This window comes from Oncorhynchus kisutch, unplaced genomic scaffold (assembly GCF_002021735.2).
Source record: "Oncorhynchus kisutch isolate 150728-3 unplaced genomic scaffold, Okis_V2 scaffold856, whole genome shotgun sequence".
Taxonomy (NCBI): Eukaryota; Metazoa; Chordata; class Actinopteri; order Salmoniformes; family Salmonidae; genus Oncorhynchus; species Oncorhynchus kisutch.
In genome coordinates, this window is record NW_022262801.1 from 102501 (window position 1) to 107500 (window position 5000).

The 5000-nt window shown below is 44.5% G+C and overlaps 1 protein-coding gene across 1 annotated transcript in view; it reads left to right on the forward strand.

Moving 5' to 3' along the window:
• Positions 1-5000, forward strand: part of LOC116362652 (cAMP-dependent protein kinase type I-beta regulatory subunit) — a 50325-nt gene that overhangs the window by 42103 nt on the left and 3222 nt on the right. The gene's annotated exons all lie outside the window — the stretch shown is intronic.

Consider the following 5000-nt stretch of genomic DNA (forward strand, 5'->3'; position numbering starts at 1 on the left):
GTGTGGCTTATGTGTGTGTCTCCACCCCTCTGCCCCTGCCAGTCTTAGCAGCAGTTATCTATCAGTCTTAGCAGCAGGTATCTGCCAGTATTAGCAGCAGTTATCTATCAGTCTTAGCAGCAGGTATCTGCCAGTATTAGCAGCAGATATCTGTCAGTCTTAGCAGCGGGTATCTGTCAGCCTTAGCAGCAGGTATATGTCATTCTTAGCAGCATGTATCTATCATTCTTAGCAGCAGATATCTGCCAGTCTTAGCAGCAGGTATTCATCAGTCTTAGCAGCAGGTATCTATCAGTCTTAGCAGTAGGTATCTGTCAGTCTTAGCAGCAGGTATCCGCCAGTCTTAGCAGCAGGTATCTATCATTCTTAGCAGCAGGTATCTGCCAGTCTTAGCAGCAGGTATTCATCAGTCTTAGCAGCAGGTATCTATCAGTCTTAGCAGCAGGTATCTGTCAGTCTTAGCATCAGGCATCTGTCAGCTGTAGCAGCAGGCATCTGTCAGCCTTAGCAGCAGGTATCTGTCATTCTTAGCAGCAGGTATCTGTCATTCTTAGCAGCAGGTATCTATCATTCTTAAAATCATGTATCTATCGTTCTTAGCAGCAGGTATCTGCCAGTCTTAGCAGCAGGTATTCATCAGTCTTATCAGCAGGTATCTACCAGTCTTAGCAGCAGGCCTCTGTCAGTCTTAGCATCAGGCATCTACCAGTCTTAGTAGCAGGCATCTGTCAGACTTAGTAGCAGGTATCTATCAGTCTTAGCAGCAGGTATCTATCATTCTTAGAAGCAGGTATCTATCAGTCTTAGCAGCAGGTATCTATCAGTCTTAGCAGCAGGTATCTATCAGTCTTATCAGCAGGTATATGTCAGTCTTAGCATCAGGCATCTACCAGTCTTAGCATCAGGTATCTGTCAGTCTTAGCAGCAGGTATCTGTCAGTCTTAGCAGCAGGTATCTGTCAGCCTTAGCAGCAGGTATCTATCAGTCTTAGCAGCAGGTATCTGTCAGTCTTAGCAGCAGGTATCTGTCAGCCTTAACAGCAGGTATCTATCAGTCTTAGCAGCAGGTATCTATCATTCTTAGAAGCAGGTATCTATCAGTCTTAGCAGCAGGTATCTGTCAGTCTTAGCAGCAGGTATATGTCAGTATTAGCAGCAGGTATCTATCATTCTTAGCAGCAGGTATCTATCAGTCTTAGCAGCAGGTATCTGTCATTCTTAGCAGCGGGTATCGATCAGTCTTATCAGCAGGTATCTATCAGTCTTAGCAGCAGGTATATGTCAGTCTTATCAGCAGGTATATGTCAGTCTTAGCATCAGGCATCTACCAGTCTTAGCATCAGGTATCTGTCAGTCTTAGCAGCAGGTATCTGTCAGTCTTAGCAGCAGGTATCTGTCAGTCTTAGCATCAGGCGTCTACCAGTCTTAGCAGCAGGCATCTGTCAGCCTTAGCAGCATGTATCTGCCAGTCTTAGCAGCAGGTATCTATCAGTCTTAGCAGCAGGTATCTGCCAGGCTCCAATCATGGATGAAAAACCAATAAACTAGCAAATGTTTAGGTCAGTGGTTCACGCTATCTCAGGGATACACACACACACACACACACACACACACACACACACACACACACACACACACACACACACACACACACACAATCAGGGAGAGAGACACGCACACACACACACAAATCTGTCATTTCAAGGTTGTCCTTAAAATTCCCATCAGACGATAACGAACATGCCTTTGTTTAGCTTGAGCTACAAGCGTGACGGACAAGTGTCACACATAATTCAGAGTTATGGAAGCAGATTTGAATGAAATGAGCGGTTTAACAAATTGATTGAAGGCTGGGTTCTTCAGTGAACAGCTGTTGCCTTTCCCAGCAATAATGACATGTAGCTAGCAGACCTGGGTTAAAAAACTATGTAAAATAATTTCAAATACTATATCTATGCTTGATTGAGCTTGCCTGTTGCCATGAATCCAATAGAAGTCTAAAAATGACAAACCCCACCCACCTGACACAGGCTAAACAAACGCTGGAAGCATTTGAAAGATATCAAATAGTATTTCATTCCAGGTCTGGTATCTAGACAGTACTGGATGACATGGTTCCAGACTGATAACAACACAGGCTCTACATACGTCAATGGACTGAAATAACCCTCAGTCAGAGGCTAAATTGGTTTAATATCTTAGTTAATTTTTCATTCACATTTCCCAGACGAGCAACTAAGCATATTAAATGAATCCCTCTCTCATGCGTTCACATGGCTCAGCGTGTTTGTGTGTGTATGTGTGTGTGTGTATATGTGTGTGTGTGTGTGTGTGTGTGTGTACGTGTGTGTGTACGTGTGTGTGTATGTGTGTGTGTGTGTGTGTGTGTGTGTGTGTTTTCTCGTCTGTCTTTATGTTTGTGTGTTTGTTTCTGGGCTTGGCACTGTGGGAACTTGGTTTTGGCTGAGTGGCGTCAGGAGGATCTCTGTGTAATCTGGGTCTCAGCACACAGGCTTTGCCCTCTCAGCTCCCAGCTCCCAGCTCTCTGCCATCCTCTTCCTCTCCCTCTCCCTTCAACAGACTAGATACCGTTTCTACCCTTCCTCTCCCACTCCCTTCAACAGACTAGATACCGTTTCTACCCTTCCTCTCCCACTCCCTTCAACAGACTAGATACCGTTTCTACCCTTCCTCTCCCTTCAACAGACTAGATACCGTTTCTACCCTTCCTCTCCCTTCAACAGACTAGATACCATTTCTACCCTTCCTCTCCCTCTCCCTTCAACAGACTAGATACCGTTTCTACCCTTCCTCTCCCTTCAACAGACTAGATACCGTTTCTACCCCTCCTCTCCCTCTCCCTTCAACAGACTAGATACCGTTTCTACCCTTCCTCTCCCTTCAACAGACTAGATACCGTTTCTACCCCTCCTCTCCCTCTCCCTTCAACAGACTAGATACCGTTTCTACCCTTCCTCTCCCATTTGTAGACTAACAGGCTAGACTTTAGTCTATCTACTTTCTACTTTCAGCCTTTAAGAGGTTTGACCCTTTGTCTATTCCCATCCGCTGCCATTCGTAAAGAGGCTAGACAGTAGACAGTTAACCCTCTCTGTGTCTATACTCTCCCAGCTTTAAAGTGGCTAGTAGGCCCTGTCTGTAAGCACTATCCCCCCAACTCTCACTACTTCCAGCTCTAAAGACTCTAGTAACCCTCTCTCTACACCTCTATCCATAAAGACTCTAGTAACCCCTCTCTCTATACCTCTATCCATAAAGACTCTAGTAACCCTCTCTCTACACCTCTATCCATAAAGACTCTAGTAACCCCTCTCTCTACACCTCTATCCATAAAGACTCTAGTAACCCTCTCTCTACACCTCTGTCCATAAAGACTCTAGTAACCCCTCTCTCTACACCTCTATCCATAAAGACTCTAGTAACCCCTCTCTCTACCCCTCTATCCATAAAGACTATAGTAACCCCTCTCTCTACACCTCTATCCATAAAGACTCTAGTAACCCCTCTCTCTACCACTCTATCCATAATGACTCGATTACCCCTTTCTCTACACCTCTATCCCTAAAGACTCTAGTAACCCCTCTCTCTACCCCTCTATCCATAAAGACTATAGTAACCCCTCTATCTATAAAGATTCTAGTACCCCTCTCTCTACCACTCTATCCATAAAGACTCTAGTAACCCCTCTCTCTACCCCTCTATCCATAAAGACTATAGTAACCCCTCTCTCTACCCCTCTATCCATAAAGACTCTAGTAACCCCTCTCTCTACACCTCTATCCATAAAGACTCTAGTAACCCCTCTCTCTACACCTCTATCTATAAACTCTAGTAACCCCTCTCTCTACACCTCTATCCATAAAGACTCTAGTAACCCTCTCTCTACACCTCTATCCATAAAGACTCTAGTAACCCCTCTCTCTACCCCTCTATCCATAAAGACTATAGTAACCCCTCTCTCTACACCTCTATCCATAAAGACTCTAGTAACCCCTCTCTCTACCACTCTATCCATAAAGACTCGATTACCCCTTTCTCTACACCTCTATCCCTAAAGACTCTAGTAACCCCTCTCTCTACCCCTCTATCCATAAAGACTATAGTAACCCCTCTATCTATAAAGATTCTAGTACCCCTCTCTCTACCACTCTATCCATAAAGACTCTAGTAACCCCTCTCTCTACCCCTCTATCCATAAAGACTATAGTAACCCCTCTCTCTACCCCTCTATCCATAAAGACTCTAGTAACCCCTCTCTCTACACCTCTATCCATAAAGACTCTAGTAACCCCTCTCTCTACACCTCTATCTATAAACTCTAGTAACCCCTCTCTCTACACCTCTATCCATAAAGACTCTAGTAACCCTCTCTCTACACCTCTATCCATAAAGACTCTAGTAACCCTCTCTCTACACCTCTATCCATAAAGACTCTATTAACCCCTCTCTCTACACCTCTATCTATAAAGACTCTAGTAACCCTCTCTCTACACCTCTATCCATAAAGACTCTAGTAACCCTCTCTCTACACCTCTATCCATAAAGACTTGATTACCCCTTTCTCTACACCTCTATCCATAAAGACTATAGTAACCCCTCTCTCTACCACTCTATCCATAAAGACTCTAGTAACCCCTCTCTCTACACCTCTATCCATAAAGACTCTAGTAACCCTCTCTCTCCACCCTCTTTCCATAAAGACTCTAGTAACCCCTCTCTACCCCTCTATCCATAAAGACTCTAGTAACCCCTCTCTCTACACCTCTATCCATAAAGACTCTAGTAACCCTCTCTCCACCCTCTTTCCATAAAGACTCTAGTAACCCCTCTACACCTCTGTCCATAAAGACTCTAGTAACCCCTCTCTCTACACCTCTATCCATAAAGACTCTAGTAACCCCTCTCTCTACCCCTCTATCCATAAAGACTATAGTAACCCCTCTCTCTACACCTCTATCCATAAAGACTCTAGTAACCCCT